The 22,987-nt window shown below is 40.3% G+C and overlaps 1 protein-coding gene and 1 pseudogene across 1 annotated transcript in view; one reads left to right on the top strand and one right to left on the bottom strand.

Annotated features, from left to right (window-relative positions):
* EIF2B3 (eukaryotic translation initiation factor 2B subunit gamma) overlaps nt 1–22,987 on the top strand; it is a 109,092-nt gene that overhangs the window by 14,307 nt on the left and 71,798 nt on the right. The gene's annotated exons all lie outside the window — the stretch shown is intronic.
* LOC118500596 lies at nt 11,078–16,236 on the bottom strand (annotated as a pseudogene).

Raw genomic sequence — 22,987 nt, 5'->3', positions numbered from 1 at the left:
CCCCGGCTTCCAGTCTCTGCCCCTCATACCAGTCTGGATGAATGTTTCTTGTTTAACTCCTTGGTTGTTGGACTTCCATACAATTCGATTTTCTGGCAGCTCTGGTTGGCTGTGTTTTTAAATTTGTTGTTGTCCTTCTTTTGGTTGTGCAAGGAAGCAGAGTGTATCTACCTACGCCTCCATCTTGGCTGGCAGTTTTCCATATAAATTTTAGAATTAGTTTGTCAGTTTCTCCAAAAAAAATGTGGGGGGATTTTCTTTGGAATTGTATTGAATGTATGAATCTATTTGGAGAGAACTGACACCTTAATATTGACTCTTCCAATTCTTGAACATCTCTTTATTTAGGTTTCCTTTCATTTCTTTCAGTAGTGTTTTATAACTTTCATTTTAGACATTTTTAATATCTCTTGGTAAATTATTCCTAGGTGAGCATTTTTAATGATTTGTAACTGGTATTTTTTATTTTAGTTTTCAGCCATTTATTGCTTGTACCGACATATGACTGGTTTTTCTATATTGACATTGTGAACACCCTGTGACCATGTTAAATTGTAGATTTAGGATTTTCTATATACACCATCATGTTGCCTGCAAATAAAAAGTATTACATCTTCCTGTTTAATCTTCACACTTTTTGTTTCTGTTTACCATGTTACTACTCTGACCAGAGCCTCCAGTGCAGTATATACGGACATTTCTGTGTATTTTTTGGTCTCCCTTTTCATTTTCTAAGCTTTCACTCAAGTAGGTGCTTCTGATTAGGCTGGAGATTTTAATAGTGTAATGTGGGGTGTGGTATTTCTGGAGAGCAGCTGCTTATTTCTTCACGGAAAATATGGGGTGTTTCATTACGATAATGAAATGAGAATTCCATTCTTTCACAGGCCAGAGGCCAGGTTTACCAAGAAACTTAGGGTGTTTAGTGGTCTTCCCAGAGGCTGTTTTAACTATTGTCTAAAAGTTCAGGATGAAAGTATGAACCTTCATTGTTCCCTAATTTGTAAATCTTAGAAATGTTATTGTTACCCTAGCCTGGAACTGGAGAGAGATGCTAGGAGTCACATGCAAATGAATTCCTATAACTCTTAGATGCTTAAGAAGTAATAGTGGCAAGTATTATTAGGGAGGGCTGAGGAAGAGAGTAAAGTGACTGCCAAAAGGACATTTTACTCCGAAGTTACTACCTCCTATGGTTTGGATCATTTACTCTCTGGTATAGGGCTTCCCCTTGCACCTAAGATCAGAATTCTCATTAAGTCATTAGGCACAGTCTCATTTCTTTTTCTCCATTAACTCTTTGTTTCCACATCATTTACACAGTACCCTTTACATATGATCCTACCTCTGTGCTTTCTTCTCAAGCTGTGACTTTGACTTGCAAGTCTCTGCTTGCTATCTTTGCTATCTCTTCATGGTTTCTTCTGTACCAGTGGCTCCTGAAATCCCGGCTTCACATCAACTTGCATTCCAACCTGCAGCAGAAGGCAACAAAACCAGTCTATGGAGGAATAGAAATAGAATCCTAAGTAGCCATTAAGAACAAAGTAAAACCACCCCAGCTGGTGTGGCTCAGTGGACGTAGTGCTGGCCTGCGAACCATACGGTTGCTGGTTCAATTCCCAGTCAGGGCACATGCCTCGGTTGCAGGCCAGGTCCCTGGTAGGGGGCATGCGAGAGGCAACCACACACTGATGTTTCTCTCCCTCTCTTTCTCCCTCCCTTTCCCTCTCTCTAAAAATAAATAAATAAACAAAATAAAATAGCTAGGTTCTTCCCTAACACAAGCCACCTCACTCAACAGATATCCTCCAGAATGTGTGCTCCAAGAGGACAAGAACACACATTTTTTTTTTCTAGTTTAGCCATATTTCTGAAAAGATTTTTTCTTTTATTTCTATTTCTTTCTTAAATCCTGTCATCTCATATCTCACTTTTCTAATTCAGATTCATGTTGTCTTTCACATCTGTCATTTTCTTATTGTAGATTATTTTGGAATATTAAGCTACAGATTTAGTCTGTTCTGTGAATGTCTTTATGACATGTGCTTCATTGTTGAGATGCTATTCTAACCTTTATTATTAAATATTTTTGACAACTTTTTATTGAATGTGAGTGTAATCCTTTTATATTGCTAATGTCTACCTGAAATTAAATTTTCTAAATTTTTAGAAGGGGAGAGTCGGGACAGCTTTTGTAGTTTCATAGCTCTAGAGCTCCCTCCTCTGAGATCTTCTTCCTCCTGTGTTCCATTATCTCCATTGTATCCGACCTTTCTCTTTTCTGTGCACTGATTGCTTGCTCCCGTCCTACTTCATTTGGATTCTGCTCCCAGCGGTTGCTCCTCGGTGCATGGCTTCATTTTGAAAGTGAGTATTGATTTGCTGGTTTCCGAAGTTCATAGACTGCTCCGGTCCCTTCAGACCTCACTGAGAACAGAGAAGGGGACTAAGCCTTAGGAGAGTTTGATGGAAGTCAGCGATTGAACCTGGGTCTCTTACATCAAAGCCTGTGCTCTGTAACTATCATAGTATGCCATACAGTCTGGGATACAGGTGGGAATAGAATATTACTTTATCCTGTAGGACTACTTTGAAGGATTATTAGCAGGTTAATATTTTAGAAATGTCACCGCATGAGTGAGGAGAGCCAGAGAGATCACAGGGAAACTGTCGTAAGAAATCCTGTGAGAAATAGTGAAGGGCCAAACCAGCGCAATGGTGGTGGTAATGGAGAGATGAGAACAAATTGGAGAACATTTGGGAGAACTTTGTGGCTACTTATTGGATATGAGAGGATAAAGAAAGGGGGCAGAGGTCAAGCATGACGTCTGGGGCTTCTAACAAGAGCAAACGGATGGATGGTGGTGACATTCACAAATTCAGAGACCACAAAACAAGGAACAGGTTTTTTTTTTTAAGATTTTTATTTATTAATTTTCAGGGGAGAAGGGAGGGAGAAAGAGAGGGAGAGAAACATCAATGTGTGGTTTCCTCTCATGTACCCTAATTGGGGACCTGGCCCACAACCCAGGAGGCATGTGCCTGACTGGGAATTGAACCGGCGACCTCTTTCACAGGCCAGTGCTCAATCCACTGAGCCACACTGCCCAGGGCAAGAAGCAGGTTTGTAGGAATAATAAGATGTGTAACACATTTACCTCACTAAATATACTACTCCTTTGCTATTTTCACAAATTTTGCTACTTGTACGTCTATCTGGGATATATTCAGCTCCCTCTATTCCTACCTAAATAACTATTTCCTGATGTTCTGTCTTAGCCTGTATTTACACAAAAAGCAGAACCTGAAATAAAGGTATGTGTACAGGTAGTTTATTTTCGAAGTGATCCTAAGGAATGGGAGTGGGATTTGGAAAGAGCAATAAAGGGGAAAAGGGAAAGTATGTGTTATGTACTTGGTTACCACTCTGAGAAACTGAGGCACAATTCCACTGGAGATTTTCTAAGGGGCCAGATAAAATGTACCTCAGAGTAATTGTCCAAGGCTGGGAAAAGAGGAGTATTTATTTACGACTTTCTTTCCCCACTGGTCAAAGGTTGCCCCGTCCATATAAATTTCTTCACTTAAGATTTGCATGTGTGCCAGAGTGGTTGCGTGTATTTGCACAGAAATCCCACTTGGTGGCCCATTGCTAGAAGTCTGAGAGCAGAAAATGAAAGGCGACTGGTGAACAGAGTGAAATGCTATCAGGATACCAGCTGATTGCCAGAGAAACTGCTGGAATAAAAAGATGGGCCCTGGCTGGCATAGCTCAGTGGATTGAGTGCAGGCCTATGAACCAAGGGGTCGTCTGTTCGATTCCCAGTTTGGGGCACATGCCTGGGCTGCAGGCCAGGTCCCCTGTAGGGGGCTCGTGAGAGGCAATTGATGTTTCTTTCCCTCTCTTTCTCCTCCCTTTTCCCTCTCTCTTAAAAAAAAAAAAAAGATGGGCCCACAGAATGTCTTATTCGTCATCTTTCAGGATTTGTCTGTGCTGCCTCTAGAAGCCTTTCTTAGCCTCTGAGGCTGATTGATTGCCCCTCCTAATTGTTCCGTAGGCACCCCTGTGCTTATCCTTACTGTCAGCGTTTTTATATAATATTGTATTGTAATTCCTATTATATACCTGCTTTCCTCTCTTCCTATCTCCTGCTAGATGGGAATAGAATTACAGTCCGAAGGAACAATTTTTTTATTTCAAATGAGAGAACCCAAAGGAGAGTAAAGGATTAGACCAGCCACTCTAAATATTAATAGTTGTAAGGACCTGGAGGGTTAATGTTTTTGTCTCATTCATTGTAGAAGCTGTGCTCAGAGCAGAATTTATTAGGGATCAAAATGCTGTATAAATATTTTTGGGGTAGGTAAATGAATGATGGCTGACAGAGTAAACAAATAAATTGATGGATAAACAAATAAAAGGTGAGATTTGTTTTAGACCTATTTAAGAATTAGCCGCAAGTCGGATACCTGGCAGGTAGTTGATAAACTTATGTAGAATTCAGAAAGAAGATCTGAGGTAGAAATATAGGTCTAAAAGTCATCAGCTTCCCCCCAAGAATGGGTAGAGTAAATAAAGAACAGGACAGAGTACAAAGGGCCCGAGGAACACCAATACATAATAGACAGGCAAAGAAGACCCTCTGGAAGAGTTCAGAGAAACACCAAAGGCTCTAGGCCTGAGTGGCTGCTGTCAAAATGGGCAAGTTAATGACATGTGGGAGGGTGGTACTGGTCCTGGCCAGACACGCCAACTCTGGACACAGTTTGTGGTCATCGTGAAGAACATTGATGATGACACCTCAGACTGCCGCTACAGCCTTGCTCTGGGGGCCAGAGTTGACTGCTGTCCCCCACAAGTGACAGCTGCCACGGGCAAGAAGAAAATTGCGAAGAGGTTAAAGACCAAATCTTTTGTGAAAGTTTATAACTACAGTCACTGCATGTCCACAGGGTAGTGTGTGGGCATTCCCTTGGACAAAACTGTCATCAACAAGGACATCTTCAGAGACCCTGCTCTAAAACACAAGTCCTGACGGGAGGCCAAGGCCAAGTTCATAGAGAGGGACAAAACCAGCAGGGTTCTTCCAGAAACTGCAGTTTTAGATCCTTTCTGTTTGTCATAAAGATATTTTTTTAAAAAGAGATACACTAATGACCATAGATATTTTAAAATAACAGATAAATAATACCTAATACATACATTTCATTCAAAAATCAAAAAGGTCTATAATAACATGATACCCTTCCTTCCCTGCCCACCAGCCACCCAGTTCTTCCTATTAGCAACCACCATTATTAATTTCTTATACTATGAGAATATTTTAAGCAACTTGAACATTGTTATAAGGGAGCAAGAGGACCAGTAAAAAGTACAGAGGAAAGGAAATAACTGATGGATGACAAGGAGACAAGAAGGAAGAAATGGAACAGCTTTGGGGAGTGGGAAGGCTCCATCTTCCACTGAAATAAGAGAAAAGCTCAGATGCAGATCAGAAAGAAGAGAAAGAAATAAAATAATTCACTCCTAAGTCCTCTACATTCTTAATGAAGTAAAGGCTGAGTTGTCTGTCGAGAATGTAAAGAGGACAGTGATGGGACTGGTACCCACAGGGATATGAAGCCTTAGAGCTTCCACTGGACAGTGAAAGAGAGCTGACTGCAGACACTGCGAGGAGATCTAGGCCACATGAGGGTTGTAGCTGAGGTTGAAGAGTATCAATTTATAATCACTACAGTTAGCAGAGTTGTGGGTGTTCCCCCTCACTTTCACCATTACACAAGTGTCTAGGTATAGAGAAGAAGACAGGTTTGCAGTTTGCATTGATCAGGGATATGGGCAAAGTCAGCATTTGTATCCACTGGAGAGGAGACGGAATGAAGCTGGGAAGGATGAGATGTGGCTAAGGGCTTGATGGACATTCTCTTCTTCCTGGCATGAATTTGGTGGGAACTCTTCTTCCTGAGCTAATCTCTCCAGACTGGATCTGGCTTCTGGGTGAGAATGTATCCATTCCTCTGCTGTGGGACACTTAGGTTGCTTTCATTTCTTTCATTACATGTAGTGCTGTGGATAGTGAACATCCTTGCGCCAGTTTCTTTGTGCTTTTTTTGTGAGGGTAGATACTTAGAAGGGATGTGTGGGTTGTAAGGTATGTGCATCCAACTTTACTAGATAAATATTGGGAAATTGCTCTCCGAGGTAGTCATACTAGTCTACACTCCCACCATTAGTATGAATCAGAGTTCTGGTGTCTCCCTGTCCTCACTGACAGCTGGTGTTCTCGCAGCTGGTGTTCTCAGACTTTTCTTTTTAACTTTTTTTTTCAATGTATTGATTTTAGAGAGGGAGAAAGAAACCTTAATTTGTTGTTCCACTTATTTATGCATTCATTGATCGATTCTTATATGTGCCCTGACCAGGGATCAAACCCACAACCTTGGTTTATTAGTTCAACACTCTAACCAACTGAGCTACTTGGCCAGGGCCTGCTCTCAGACTTCTAAATTTTCATTAATGTGATGGGTGTGAAATGGCACCTTATTTTTGGTTTAATTTTGCATTTACTTGATTACTTGTGAAAGCGAGGATTTTTTGCTGGTTATGTTGACTGTTTTCCCTTTCACTGAATTTCCTGTGTATATCCTTTGCTCATTTTTTGTTTGGGTTGTTTGTCTCTTTCTCACTAATATCCATATGCTCTATATATTCTGTACACTAATCCTATGTCAGTTATATAGGTTATAGATTTCCCCCCAGTCTGTCATCTCTCTTTTCTCTTTATAGTATCTTTTGTCAGACGGGAGTTTTAACTTTTTTTTTTTTGTGATTAGCTATATCAGTCAAAAGACTAATACAGTTTTACGTTATGGTTGGTGCTTTTTGTGTCTTTTTTTTTTTTAAGATTTTATTTATTTATTTTTAGGGAGGGAAGGGGAGGGAGAGAGAGAGAGAGAGAGGGAGAGAGAGGGAGAGAGGGAGAGAGAGAGAGGGAGAGAGAGAGAAAGAAACATCAATGTGCAGTTGCTGGGGGTTATGGCCTACAACCCAGGAATGTACCCTGGCTGGGAATTGAACCCGGGACACTTTGGTTCCCAGCCCACGCTCAATCCACTGAGCTACGCCCGCCAGTTGTGTCTTTCTTTAAAATGACATAAAGATAGACTCCTGCCAGCTAAAAGCTTTTGAATTTTGCTTTTCATATTTGGATCTTTAAACTAGTATTTCTATTTGTATATGATATGAGATAGATATTTAATTTTATCTTTTTTTTCCAAATGAATAATTGGTTATCCTAATACTATTTATTGAATAATTTGTCTTTTCTTCCCTGTTTTTTTGCTAAGCTCCACATACACACGGGACTATTTCTAAGCTTATTATTCTGTTCCACTGGTCTAGCTGTCATTTCCTTCACCAGCACCCTATTGTAATCACCATAGATTCACCTCACCTTATTATTACTTCTCCTTCAAGTTATCTTTGCTATTGTTCACTTTTGACATATGAATTTTAGTACCAGCCATGAAAAATCTTAATTGGTTTTTGATTGGAATGACAGTGATTTTTAGATGAATTTGGGAAAGTTGGCATTTAATAATACTGAGTCTTTCTATTTCTTGACCATAACATAGCTCTCCTTATTAAGACTATTTTTGTTTTTAAATAAAGTTGAATAATTCCCTATAAAAGTATCTTACACATTTTGTGCCAAATTTATTAGAAGATACTTTCTAGCTTTGTTGTTTTTGCAAATAGTATTTTCTTAAAGGTCCACACATTGCATTTGATTATGTCTATTTAATCTCTTTTACTCTAGAACAGTCTCCCCTCCACCCACACTTTTTCCTTGTGCCACTGACTTTTCAAAGAACACAGGTTATTCTTCCTGTAGAACCTCCCACATCTTTGCTATGTCCAATTGCTTTCTTCTTATGTCATTTAACTTGTTTGTTTTTCCCAGTATTTTCATGTAAACTAGAATTTGGATCTAAATGTTTACTACATTTAGTTCCAACATTTTTGGCAATAATATTTCATATGTGAACTTCCTATTGCATTGTATCCACATCTGAAATCAGACATTTCATTAAAGAACTCTGATTTTCATATGTACAGCTTTTTATAAGGCAATCATGCACATATGTCAGTGAAATGGTTTTATAAAAAAATACCATTTTGCGCGGGCTGCAAACCAAAGTGTCGCAGGTTCGATTCCCAGTCAGGGTACATGTCTGGGTTGCAGGCCATGACCCCCAGCAACTGCACATTTATGTTTCTCTTTCTCTATCTCCCTCCCTTCCCTCTCTAAAAATAAATAAATAAAATCTTTTTTTTTTAAAGACTGTTTTGATAAAAGAAGCCAGGAGAAAACAACCCCCCTTCCCCAGAGCTATCCATTCTCTCTTCAAATCCCTCTGCGGTTACTCTCTAGGCTTTTGTGGAGCTGTCATCCTGACACTTCTCTGCCATTATTATTCTGGAAATTCCCTTCTCTCTCCTGTGTCTGATGCCCAGGTTCCTGGATCCCATGTTTTGCTCTTTCTTGGTTTACTTCCTCATTTCAAAGGAACCCAAACTTTATTGGCTTCTTAAAGAGAGAGCACAGAAGGTAAATATTTTGAGGACTTGCATGTTTAAAAATGTTTTATTCTATCTTTTTATTGAATGATAACTTATCTTTATATAGAATTGTGGGTTAGAAATAATATTCTCTAGAGTTTTGTGTCCTGAGCCCAGAGACAAACCTCCTTGATGACTCCCTGTGCCGTAGGTAGATTTTTGTTTCCTCCAAAGTTTACCCTTTCTCTGAGGCCTCATTATGTAGGGTCTCAATTCAGACTGCCTGCTTCGTACCAAATTCGAACCACATCTTTTGGCTCAATGGAGCCTTTAAAAATCCCAGTTATGGTAGCCACGGTTTCAGCTCAGTCTTCACTTGCTTCTTCAGTTCTGGCACTTGATATTTTCCCATTCTTTCTTGAAAGTTTGACTATATGTGCAATGTTTTATGCCTTATCCAAAGTTTTTAGGTGTTTCTAACAGAATTTTGGGTTACTTAGTCCACCACTTTTCCAACACCAAAAGCCTACATGCTAAACCCTTCATGTACATTATTTTATTTAATCCTTTGACCACACTCAAGTAAGTACTATCTTTATATACATTTTACAGATGAGAAGGGTAGGGTTCAGAGAACATGAATAACTTGCCTGGAGTTCAGGTGGAAAGACAGACCATGCATTCGGTGACAAAGTCTCAGTAAATGCATTGAGTAATCAAGGGATTAGTAGGATAACGTCAGCTAGGTGTAGCCAGATGGCACAGGTCTCAGTGGACATTGAATTCTTAGCTGAGAGTGCAGGAGTGGAGTGGGTTCCGGGCACAGTCAAGAAGAGTTAGAAGAGTACCATGCGCCCTCTAGAGGAGTATCAAGAAACACAGCTTGGATCTGCTTACTGAAGGACTGCTTCATGAATGTCACTTTCTAATTGAGTCTTATAGGGAGAATTAGAATTTGTGATGCTAGAGCGATATGTAGGGACACATATTCCTAGTGTGAAGAGGATATGATAGTTCTAGGAAAAGCATAAAAACATTGGTAGATCCTGTACTTAAACAGTAAAGAATCACAAAGCTGAGGTATGATGGGATATTTTTAGCTTCAAATAGTGTCAAGTGAAGACCTCAGAAAGTGTAAGCATATATCTTTAAAACTTTTACCTCGGTCTGTGTGCTTTGATACATACCAAAAAAGAAAACATATCAATTAAATAACTTCATTGGTAGTCTTTTATTTCTGAGTTGTGGCATCCTGAATTATATACATTTAAGGTGTAATTTGATCTTCTTTTAGAAGTTGAACATCTTAAGCCCTGGCTGGCGTAGCTCAGTGGATTGAGCACGGGCTGGGAACCAAAGTGTCCCAGGTTCGATTCCCAGCCAGGGTACATGCCTGGGTTGCAGGCCATAACCCCCAGCAACCGCACATTGATGTTTCTCTCTCTCTCCCTCTCCCTCCCTTCCTCCCTTCCCTCTCTTAAAAATAAATAAATAAATAAATAAAGAAGTTGAACATCTTGAGGAGAAGAGAAAGGCAAATGGAAAATCAAATCAAAAAGCATTAGAGACCTGCTTTGCAGGGAGGGAGAAAATAATCAGCTAATCAGCTGATTATTCACACAAGATCTCTGCCTATAGCCATTTGAGCACTTCTAAGGATACTTAAATTTGCAAAAGCTTTATAAATGAGTACATTTGAGAAATTAATTGATTTATTTCATAACATTAGTTCCTTAGAGACTACCCTGAAGTAGGGAGTTCATTTGTTAGCTGATTATGAGGATGTAAATTTTATTTTCCTTGGAGTTTCTGGAATGTTTGCTCTGAAATCATAAGGGAGATTTTTCATATTTACTGTGTGTGTGTGGCCTGTAGATTTTTAACCTCCACACAGAAACCTTAAAACGTAGCAGGTATTACTCTATTTTGCAGCTGAGAAACCCGACACTACAGAGTTTAAAGAAGCTTCCCCAAATCCCACACCCACTTAGGTGTTGAGCCACAGCAAAAACCCAGCCCTGGGTTATGAGATGCATTTGTGCATCTCAAGTGCCTGTGGGTTTTTTGCTCTATCATGTTGCCTCCAAAAGACAAGCCTCAGTATTCCTTATTATCTACTCTAATTCTAGACCCTTGGCTTTAAAACAGATCTCATTGGTCTAATATTTCAAAATTACTTTGTTTCTTCTCTTTGTGAGCTTGGGGTTCATGTTTATAGAATTTCTTTGGGGACATAACATGATAGCTGTGTGTATACAGAGTGGAGCAAAAGTAGGCTTACAGTTGTGAATACGTAAAATGTAGTGTTTATTTGTGTATTATTTTTAAAAATATTTTATTTATTTTCAGCGAGAAGGGAAGGGAGGGAGAAAAGCATCAGTTGTTTGCCTCTCACACACCCCAACTGGGGACCTGCCCCGCAACCCAGGCATGTGCCCTGACCAGGAGTTGAACCAGCAACCTTTCACTTTGCAGGCATGCACTCAATGCACTGAGCCACACCAGCCAGAGCCATATTATTTTCCTTATGAACAACTGTAAACCTACTTTTGCCCCACCCTGTACATAGAACTTTATTAAAGTATGCAATTCAGTGGTTCTAGAACTCTTAATCAAATATTTTTTGTATAAAAACATTTTTTAATTAGCAAATCTCCTAACAAGACTCGGGAAACTTTTTAGTATCGTTGCCTTGCAAGTGGGCAGCTGCTGTTTGTTGATACCTTTCCCTAAGTGGAGGGAGATCCATTGTTGTGGGAAGACTATCCTGTCTAGAACCGTATGGGCAAGAAGCCTGGCTCTTTTCAAGCAAGAACTCTTCTCCTGAGGCAAGAAGCAAGGAAGCAGTCAGTGCATAAAGCAAAGCTGGCTGACTCCTTGGACATTGAACCTGACCCACATTCGATGCTCCTGATTGGCTCAGGTAATTGGCCATTGGTGCCATTTTTGTGCTTTAGAAATAATCTGATTATTTCTTAGATAAGTGTTTTGAGAATAGGTTAGTGAGGAACATTAAGAGGCCTCTGCAGACTAAATCTATAATCAATTTCTGTGATGTGTTTAAAGCACTTATTTTATATTGTAGGTCTCATGGCTTCTCTTAGAGATTACAGAGCTAATAATTTTCTATTTAGACAGGAATCTCTCTTTGACCTCAGGCAAGCCTCATTTATTCTTTGCCTCAGTTTCACAAGCAAGAAAATAGGGATAATGATACCAACACATTAGGTAGAGGTTTAGTTATTTAAGTCCTTTGATGTGGGGAAAGGACTATTGTTATCTCTCTCATGAAACAGCTAACATGCTACAACAGAGAACAAACTATGCCCATGAAATCCCCATCCCAGAGACAGCTTATTAGAAAGATTGAGCATACATGCTATTTTTAGATGTTCAAAAAGCTAAGTGCAAGTTCTTTTCAGTTGAATGTTTGATGTCTTTATCAAATTACAAATCTCTCTCTTCTTTCCTGGAACCTTTCATTTTGCCCGGAGACTTGTTTTTGGCAGATTTCTATCTGCTTGAAAAGGGGTGTAATTTGGTCAAGTGAAGATCTGAGAACTTGGTCCCAACTTGCTTGAAGACTTTTTTAAGTGGCAGCTTTTTTCTTATGACTGCTTTGGTGGGCTGTTGTTGCCTAGGAGGGCCTCATGGATCCCCGATGACGCTTTCTTTGAGCCTGCTGGTGGCACAGCGCAAAGCCCAGCAGGTACAGCAGAAACAAGTTAACAAGTTAAATGAGGGAATTTTTGAACTTTAATTTCCTCCCGTAAATCTCAATGGCGCTTTCCTATTGACTGTACTCACCAAGCATATGTATGCCCGTGCTTGAAATGTTTTCATCTTAACCTCTCACAGACTGTAACTTGTTGGGACTCTGGTCTTTGAATGGGATTTCTGCAGCCCTATACTGCATTTGGTAGCCAGATAACTTGCAAGCTCTGTGTGAGCCCAATTCTTTTAAGTCCCTTCTGTCCTTGGTCTATAAGAACACTTTTATGGAGTGAAGGGCCACAGGGTAGGGGGGAAATTTGATAGCTGTAAATTATGGGAGAAAGCCATATGTTGTCGTCACAGACTCTCTTTATCTTTGAGTGACAAGCAGCCCACATGACTTAGATTTTTGAAAATTCTTTCTCAGACCCCCTTGTCCTACCTCTGAATCATTAGGTAACACTACAGCCTGACTAATGGGATGGACCATACAGTTTCTGCAAAGTCAGTAAAAATTCTGTCATTGTGACCAGGGAGTTCATTTGAAATAACCAGTAGCTACCCCACCTTTTTTCAGCTCTTAACTTGGGCATCATTTGCTCCAACAAGCCTTCTCTGATTTTCTAAGATTAGATTAGGTACCAGTTCTTTATACTTGCACAGCAGATTAAAATTATCTGTTACATCATCACTTCCCTGCACAAGACTATGGGACAAGCACTAGATGAAAATTCAACACCAACATTTTTACTAGTTGTCTAATCCTCTTGAGATATTTAGACTCAGCAACTGTCCTATCAATTTCATCTTCCTAAAGAAGTTCTCCCAGAGCCCTGATATGATTCAGTCTGTAGTGATTGCTTTCTGTGCCTGGTACACAGTTGTCATTATGTCATCACCCTTCACCATCAGTGTCTTCCGTTTGATGTCCTGTTTCCTAGAATCCACATTTTTCTTTATCTTGGTTTCTCCCTCGTTGTTATGGAAAACATACTAGAGGTTCCTGATAAAATTTTTAAGGAAGCTAAAGTTTTCGAGACCTGGCATGCCTGAAAAATCTCTATTCCAGGCTCATACTTGATGGATAATTTGACCAGATATAGAGTTCTCAGTTGGAAAGGTGATAACTAAGCATTTTGAAAGCATTTCTCTATTGTCTTTAGTTTTCAGTGTTGTTGAGAAGTCCTGAGCTTTTGTGACTGCGAATCTTTTGATTGTGACCAACTTTTTCTTGGAAATCTATAGCATCTTCCTATTTGTCCCAAGTGTTCTGAAATGTCACGATGATGTGAATCTGTTTTCTCCCTGTGAGCCCTCCACTCACTGGGCCCTTTCAGTCTGGATATCCATGTCCTTCAGTTTAGGGATATTGTAAAGAATCAGTTTGTTGGCGATTCTTATCTGTTTGTTTGTTTGTTTGTTTGTTTCCTGGGAACTTACTCTGATAATGGGATAATGGGTTTCTTAGACTGGCACTTTAATTTTCTTATCTTTTCTGTCATATTTTTCTTCCTTTATCTTTTTGCTCAAGTTTTATCTATGGATGGGGCATGCTGACTATGAGTTTCATAGTAGGGTGATAGGGTAGTGTAGTTGGACTCTTTTGGGACTATCTCTTATATCTACCTCTTTAGGGTCTTTTCTCTTGGATTTTCAGATTCCTCAGAGACAACTATTAAATACTCCTTTCTGAAAGGTGCAGACCTGACTGCTGGCATTCGAGGAAATGCGTGGGGGTCAGGGTCAGGGTCAGGGGTATCTCAGATGCCTGTATGCACTTTAAGTTTCCTTTTTTCAGTAAGGTGCATCCCATATCCTACTCCCAACGGTGATTATGCTTTCTCGGTCCAGATATCCTCTGCTTTACCCTCTTAACCCTCTGGCAGGGTGGGGCCAGTGCAGTAGCTGGGTTGCATAGAATAGAAAAGAGGGATCTTTCAACCAGCCTTCTTTATTTTAACTACTCCCCCCTCCCCAGCGTTCTACCCATTTCAGTTTCTGAGCCTTTTGAGGGACCAGGTATAAGTTGAGTTGGTTCTCAGTTTTCCTACAGCTGACTTAGGAGTCATTTTTTAATGCTGTCTCCTCTCCCATTCTTTGTATTTTTGTGGGTTTATGCCCATTTTAAAAAATCCATTTGCTGTTATTTCAGTGATGCTTTGAGAGGGGGAAATATCATTGTGCATCTTCAATCTGTTGTTTTTACTTAAAACTCTTACAGTCTCTAAAGGAGAAGGGGTGACAAGGAGTTCAGTATCTGACTACAATAAGAAAGAATGGAACCTTTTGTCTGTTGTCATGTGCTTCCAACAAACGGAGGTCTCAGACTGAGAGAATGGCCTGGAAGTAATCATGAGAAACAAGGAGGTCACCTACTCACCTCTGGCCCCTTTTGTTGGAAGACACTAAGAAGGACAGAGAAAATATCCAAGTTTCTTGGGTGTTGTTAAAATCAAGAGTGATAGACTCTAAGGACCTCAGAATTAGAAAATATTTAAGAAAATGTTTAATCTAATCTTTTACCCTCCACGGAAATCTGTTCTTGAGTGTGGCCCATGAAGATTATGTGAGGCTGTGTTTGAAAACCTCCAGCGGGGATTTCTTGTGAGGTTCTAACATTAGAAAATTCTTTGTGATATTATACTCATCAGTGCCCCTCTAAAATTTCTACCTTTTCATCAGATTTTGTCCTTGAGCAATCAAAACACATTATCTTTCTCTTCCTGTGGCAGCTTCCTTCTTGGGCCCCCAAGTTGTTTTCTTCTCCTGACTGAGTGGAGGATCCCTGGCTGCCATGACTTTCAGATCCTTCAGCATCCTTGTAACCTCCTCTGACTCCTCTGGCTCCTCTTACTCAGACACCTGACTCGAACGGTGCAACTCACAGTGGTGTTATTACATCTATGATCTGGAGGCCATCATCACAAGAGATTTATTAATTTCAATAAAGCAAAGTTATAATAAAATAGTACTTTATAACTTTCAGGTATCATATGTAAGTTATTTTTAAATACAATCTACTAGTTTTTTTATCAACTATTATTTGTTTATTTATTTATTTAGAGTAAACACTTTATTACATGACCTAAGAAAGGAGAGAGTAGGATTTATTTGCCTCTCTGGACCTGGATTTTCCTCCAGCCCCTGGCCCGTGGCCACACTGGCCCTGTCTTGAAGTGATGCATGCGAGAAGCTTGCCCTGCTGGAACTGCTCCTGGAGAAGACTGCTGCTTTTGGCATGTTTATTCCCTTCCATCATATTTCTTCTGAATTTTCTCTGATTTTTTTTTAATTGAAAATCTCTTCCTCCTCAGGAGTCTGCTTGGTCCCCTCCTTGTAGCCCAGGGGCAGTGCATAGTGGGACTTGTACCACTGTCAGTACGGTGTGCTGTCAGTGAGCACGATGCAGTTCTTTAACTAGGGTCTTAGTGTGGGCCCGTTCAATGCTGGACGCATTTTAGATGACATCAGTCATCCTTGTTTTGGGTTCATAACACTCGAGCCCCAGGAGATGTTGCCCACATCCAGCCTCAGTGCACCAGACTGTGTGTGCGTGCTGGGGGGCCAGACTTAGTGTTGGCGGCAGGGCGTCCCAGCACATAGTCTTGCGTCATGCGGTAGGGCTTTCTCTTGCCCCTGGTCTCGCGGCACTTGTGCCAGTTGTCCTGAGAGATGCCCATGGCTCAGCGCCAGCTGGAAAGAGTGAACTGTGATTTGGTTTTAAATAGTAAGGTGCCTGACCTAGTTTAAATGTGACATGAGTGCATTTAAAGAGGGCCTAGATGCATTTACCATCACCACTAGGGGTTGTGTGTGTGTGTGTGTGTGTGTGTGTGTATTTAAAAGGCTATGTGATGGCAAAGGGGCAGATCACATAGTATTTCTGAGCCTCTATTTCTTATCTAGAAAATGGATTTTATTATATACGGGGGGCACCCAAAAATACCCGGAATTTATTTATAAAAATGGTACCTTTTTCTTACATATTTAAACTTTAGTTATCTTCAGAGTATTCTCCATTTGATGCAATATACCTATCGAGACATTTTTTCCAATGCTCAGAATAGTTTTTGAATTTGTCGATTTTGATGCCTTTTAGTGCTTTCTGCTGTTTTCTGTTTCACCTCTTCCCCATTGGCAAAGCTTTTCCCTTTGAGGCTGTTTTTCATTTGGGGGAAACAAAAAAAGTCACTTAGGGAGAAATCGGGTGAATAGGGTGGGTGGAACACAGGGGTCATGCCTTTTTTTGGTCAAAAACTGCTGAACACTCAGCAGGCGTAGGCAGCTGTGCTTATAAGTCACCCATCATGAAATGGGCAAACGCATTGAAAGAGTCTTCAGAAAAATTAGCTGAAGCCGAACGCAGCCTCTCACAACAAGGCGAACAACGCCAGCTGGTGGGTGCGCTGACACAGATAGGTTCCTGGAACACTCACCTGGCTGGGGAAGCCTGCACTACAAGGGGCCTGCCCTCCGGAAGATAATTCTGTTTTTTTGGGGGTCCCCCCTTGTAGATGTTATAGAATCATGTGAGAATTAAATGAAATAAAGTATGTGTAAGAGCTTTGTAAACAGTAAAATGCCGTCCAGTTTTAAGTTAATTGTTTTTGCCTTCAAAGATACCATAGCCTTAAAGAACCAGTTGAGCTGATGATGGCAGGTAGTGTACCATTGGCTCCAAACTGAAATCTTTATGGATTGTTGCTGAAAATATATTTAGAGACGCATCCTTTTTTTTTCTTTTTAAACACTTATTTATTTATTTTGAGACAGAAGGGAAGGGAGAGATAAAAAGAGGGAGAGAAACATCAGTGTGTGGTTGCCTCTCATGCCTTCCACTGGGAACCTGGCCCACAACCCAGGCATGTGCCCTGACTGGGAATCGAACTTGCGACCCTTTGGTTCTCAGGCCAGCGCTCAATCCACCGAGCCACACCAGCCAGAGCTAGAGATGCATCCTTTAATGAATGAACTTGGATAGTCACAGGATGGTTAAGCTGGTTATAGATTTTTGTGCCTGGCTCCTCTGATTAACTGAGGATTGCCAAACATGCCATACATGGATTATTATTTTTGAAAGAATTGATTTAATTAAATGTGCTGAGCATCAAACCAATACTTAACATGGTTTAATTTTTCATGATGATTCCCAAAGTGGGTGAGAAAGTCAGGACTTTAAGTGTTGCCATCCTTATTAATGCCGCTGAACCTAGAGTGTGGTTCTAGATAAAAATTTAAAAATAGCTTGACTGTTAAAATCATATAGTTTTATGCCATAAATGACTTCAGAGATAGTGCATCCCTCTAATCTTGTAGATGAAGAAACTGAGGCCTACCTAAAGAGGGAGTGACTTATTTAAAGTCATAAGTGGAATTAATAGGAAAAGAAGACATACCTAATCTTAGAAGTTGCTTTCGGGGACTGATAAAATCCTGATTTTAGTTGAGTTTTTTTTTAACTCGTTAGTTGACTTTCTTGTGTTTTATAAACTTCCCTTTGTCACAGCCCCTGTCAACCCTCTGCTGATCTTGTAAGCCTTCTGGTTTCCAGGTAAACTGAACAGTATTTCCTGGTCATACTCAAGGATATAGTTAAAACTAAAACATAATATAAAGACAGAAAACATAATGTAATTGTAAGCCATGTTCCATGATCTTGAAATGGGACAATAATATTTTTGTTCTGTGGCACATTTGTATCTGACCAAAAGAAAAAGAATGAAACAATTTAATATAAATTCAGATAACATATTATTTCAAAGTGAATGTTTGATTTGATAGAACAAAAAAGGCTGTGTTATTTCTCTACTAATATCAGTGCATTTGGAAATTAAAACTATTGTAGATATCTGTCTACATCCTGGAACAGAAGTGACCAGCATTTTTGTAGAGAACTCGTTTAACAGAATTAGAAATTAGCACATTTTCAGTTTTTTCTTAGCTTCACGCAGGAAACATGAGTAAATTCCTTTATTTGTTCTTGATTTGAAGAGGAAAGCTTTAGAACTATAAATGATGAGCCTCCATTTTAAAAGTATAAATCTGCCAGGCCCTCCAGGACAGTTGCATCTGATTTCTTTCCTTTCAGACACCTCTGCCTTTTTCTTCTTTGGAAGCAGCAGGCTTGCTCCCTGCCTCATTGCTTTAGGGAGCGGCACAGTCAGTACCTTTGTGGTCCTCTCCTAACTCTGAACAGTCACAGTCTTTTCAAAGGGGGCTCAGCTCTGTCAGAAAGCATGCTATTTCTAAATACCTAAAATTGGATATTTTATTTTATTTTTTAAAGAAAAATAAATTTTGTTTTTTAAAGAAAAATAAATAAATTTTATTTGTTTTTAGGCAGAGGGGAAGGGAGGGACACAGAAAAACATCAGTTGCCTCTCGCGCGCCCCCCATTGGGGACCTGACCCGCAACCCAGGCACGTGACTGGGAATTGAACCAGCGACCCTGTGGTTTGCAGGCTGGTGCTCAATCCACTGAGCCACACCAGCCAGGGCTAAAATTGGATATTTTAATCTTTGAGTCAATTCAAACAAGGAGAAGGATAACAGGAAGAGTGCTAATATTTACTGATTCTTGTTTGCCAGCACTAGGTTGAACTCTGGGAATACAAAGAGAAAAGAGCTCCTTATGAAGCTCCAAGTCTAGATGGGAAAGAAACCACGTAATCAAATTTAGCGATTTAAGGTCTGTAATGGATCCGAAAAGACTTCATCTCTAGAGAAGATAATATATTGGCTCTACGCTTTATAATACCTGTGACAAGACGTGAGTCTTGATGGATGAATGTGTAGTGGGGTGGAAAGAGAGATAAGGGCATGCATTCTTGGCAGTTAACATAAGCTGCGTGGAAGGGTAATTGTGGAAGAGACGGCTGAATTAGTTGGGTGGAGTCATATTTTGAAGACCCTTTTTATTAAATCCTCACCCAAGGACATTTTTTTTCATTGCTTGATAGAGAGAGAGAGAGATCCATTTGTTGCCTTCTCATAGGCACCCTGACTGGAGATTAAACCTGACTGGGAGTCGAACCTGCAGCTTTTCAGTTATGGGACGATGTTCCAGTCAACTGAGTCACACCATCCAGGACATGAAGACTCTAAAAGTCATGCCAAGGAATTTGAAGTCAGTCCCGTAGAGCAGTGATCTCCAAAATGGGGTGTTCTCAAAGGCAGGGGGTGTGTGGGATGGACTACCAGAGGAAAATATTAGAATCTCTAGTTCCTTTAATTCTGTCTTTTCTTGTGTGTTATATAAAGAGCATATTATATCATTTATTATCCATATGTTAGATTATAATCCATATATTATATTTTAAAATCCATTTTAAAAATAAGCAGGAATAAGTGGATGTATTCAACATTTTTTTATGTTTGGAAAAAATTTCTTTTGCTTTATTTTTTGTTATTTTCCCCTCCTTCACCTTCTCTACCTCCCCCCACACTGGAGAACACTATTTCAGGCTGTATTTAAGCATGGGAATGAAATATGTAGTGGAATTGGAGTATGTGTTAAAATAAGAGAAAACTGAAGTGATAGAGAGACCAGTTAAGACTGGGGAGATAGCTCAAGGCCTGAACTAAGGTAGTGCAGTGGAGACAAAAGAGGGGGACTCGGGGACCAGGGAGATGGTGGGTGGGGGATGGGCGAGAGAGGGAAGACATCAGTCCTGGACAGTGGCCAGATTTCTGACTTCAGATCTTGGATGGTGGTGACACTGTGATTAAGCTAAGGATCACAGGAAGGATATTCAGCTCTCAATCTAAAGATTATCACAATTCTTACAGACTGAATTGGTCATTCCATCCTGCACCTAACGCTTCAAACTCAGTAAAAACAAAATGGCAGGTGGCTCTTTGCTGTACACTCTGAGGACTGCAAACTGGGAATCTCCTCCAAGCATTTTCCACCAAAATTGAGCACAGTCATGGTGAAGTCTCCTTTGCAGTCAGCTATTGGTGTTTGTTAAAGCACCCAAACTACTCGTGAGGATTGGGTTGGGGATGGACCTCACAGACAAGTGCGCATTGTGACCATTCGTAGCCATAACCGAATGACTGAATTCATCAGTTCCATATGGGCAGGGGTGGAGGACCGGGCGGTGATCTGGGTCGTAGCCAGTGTTTGTGGAAGTGCTGGGTGGGTGAAAGCATGTTAGTTACCTTGCCCTGACAGTTTTTTCCAGGGGAGTAAGTATGTTTTCCTTTCTCCTTGCTGTAGGAAATCATTTGCCAGATTGGGTTATTTATAACAATCTGTCATGGAACAGCTGCCAGGAAAAGAAAAGAGGCTATTCCCAGTAGCTCTCTCCTCCTCCCTCCCCACCATTGCCACCACACACACGCATCCGGTTTTCTAACTTAACTTTTGGTTTTTTCTTCTAGTTTTACTCAGTGGTTTTGGCTTGATTGAATGTATTCTTGTAATGAAAGATTTCTGGGCTTTACCATGGCTTGGTAATTGGGTTTTCCGAGTTTAATTTGTTTGCTTTAGCCAAGACTAACTGACAGCAGTTTGGGTTTTGAATTCCTGGGTGTCTTGGTTTGTCCCCAAGCACTAAAGTGCTGTGTTTCGCCTTCCCTTGAAGACCTTGCCACTTTGTCAAAAACATACACATTTGCTGTCCTTTACAGCTATGTGTTTTGCTCCTCTTGACATTGCCCTGGCTCCTCTAGAGAAGTAGGCTTGGGATAAGGCACGCGGAGGACTGTTAAAATAGCAAGTGGGGTGGTCTGCAGGGGTTCCAGTCGGCCTCGAGGAAGAACAGGCATACTGTGGGTGGTAGAAAGGGAGCCGTCCCCCAAACACAGGCAGCTCAGGGCTGGTGTGTCCGGAGCACTTTCAAGTTAATTGCATTTCAGATACACTGTACAGTTGCTTTACACTCCAGTCTATGTTTATTCACTGCTGGTGGTCACACATGATCAGAAATACTTTTGGCTCTAAAGAGTTTTTCAGCTTTTCTCTCTGGGATCCCGTTAGTAGAAGAATATTTGCATTTCTAGAGTGGGCTTTACATTTTTAGAACAAAAATCAAAACAATAGTCACTTATTTTCTTTCTCTTATACCACAAAATAGTAATTTCAACCCTTTTCATGTCATGGCACACACAAACTACTAAAATTCCATAGCACACCAAAAAAATATATTTTTTGCTGATATTACAAGAAATAGGTATAATTTAGATTCATTCACACCAGAAAGCTATTGTTGTGTTGGCTATATCATTTTTTTATTGACAATCTAAGGGAAAGGAGGTCAGTGCCCCTGACTAAATAGTCAGGTATTGAATGTCTTAAAATTCTTGTGGCACATTGGTTGAACAAAGATGTGAAGGTGATTTAGTTTTTCTTTTTCTTTTTAATCCTCACCCAAGGTAATGTTTATTGATTTTAGAGATAGAAGAAGGGGGAAAGAGAGAGAGAGGGAAACATCAATTAGTTACCTCCCATATGCACCCCAACCAGGGATCAAACCTGCAACCTAGGTATGTGCCCTGCCTGGAAATCAAACCCACAGCTTTTTGGTGTAGGAGACAAGGCTCCAACTGACTGAGCCACCTGACCAGGGCCAGTTTTCCTTTCAGACTTTTGTTTCTTCTTCCAGGATATCCAGCTTTGGAAACAACGTACATTGATCAGGTAGCAGAGACTTTCCTCTGGAGGTGTACTTCCACAGAGGATGGGAATGTGTTTGGTCTCAGTGAGTCTTACATGGTGCATTCTCTGGGAACAGAGGCATGAGACGCCTGGCGCATAGCACCTCCATCTGTATCCCAGACCCTGACCTTCAGACTGATGCCTTTCTTTTCACAGGGAACAGATGGCTACCAGACATCGGGAGGAGGGGCCTGTTCCTTGTGTTCCTTGGGCATTTTGCATTCAGTTTAGCAAAAAGTCACCTGAAAGCAAAGGGAAAAATGAGGCTGCTGACTGTTCACAATTATGCAGGACTTGTTTGGCATTCACTATACTGACAGATTTATTTTTTTGCAGATACTGAATGATAAAAGCATTTATTTTCCAAGACAACACTGATGATACCACTTCAGAGGCATCTGCATGGGGGTCATTTTCTTCACTTTGGAATGTACTTAAAAATTGAATTTATTGAAGAATAGTCAGCTTGCAAACATCAGTCATCTTATTAGAGAAACTTAGGAAAATAGAAATATTTTTTTGCCTCAGCAAACTGTCATTGTCATTGTAATGAAACGAGGCAGCTTCTGCAATGACATGTCTTTAGCAGCGGCCCAGCTCCCTGTCTTTCTAAGCATTGTTGGAAGAAGCAGGATTCTGCAGGCCGTTTCTTTCCTCGAGTGCATGTGTGTGGGCTGATTTGTTAACGCTTGGTGGCTCCTGGATGGTGAGCACAGAAAAATTTTTTCCCTAAAACAATGTTTATAGGGACTTTTTTTTTTGCTCAGAGTTAAAATCCCCCCCCCCCCAAAAAAAATTAAAAGAGAAGCTGAATGGTAGGGAAAAATCCAAATTTGAACTTCTTAATATAAGGTCTTCAAAAGGAATTGTTTAGGCTGTAAATAATGAGTTATATGTAGGAAAGAAAGGATGGTTCTGGTACAGATTGTGTACAGACAGTCCCTGACTTAACAGTTTCGCTTACAATTTTTGATTTTACAATAATAGTGTTAAAGCAATTTGCATTCAGTAAAAACTGTACTTCATATTTTGAATTTTGATCTTTT

The sequence above is a fragment of the Phyllostomus discolor genome, chromosome 5 (assembly GCF_004126475.2).
Source record: "Phyllostomus discolor isolate MPI-MPIP mPhyDis1 chromosome 5, mPhyDis1.pri.v3, whole genome shotgun sequence".
In the NCBI taxonomy this organism is placed as follows: Eukaryota; Metazoa; Chordata; class Mammalia; order Chiroptera; family Phyllostomidae; genus Phyllostomus; species Phyllostomus discolor.
Note: the sequence above shows the minus strand (reverse complement) of the source record. Positions and strands in the feature narration are given on the sequence as shown.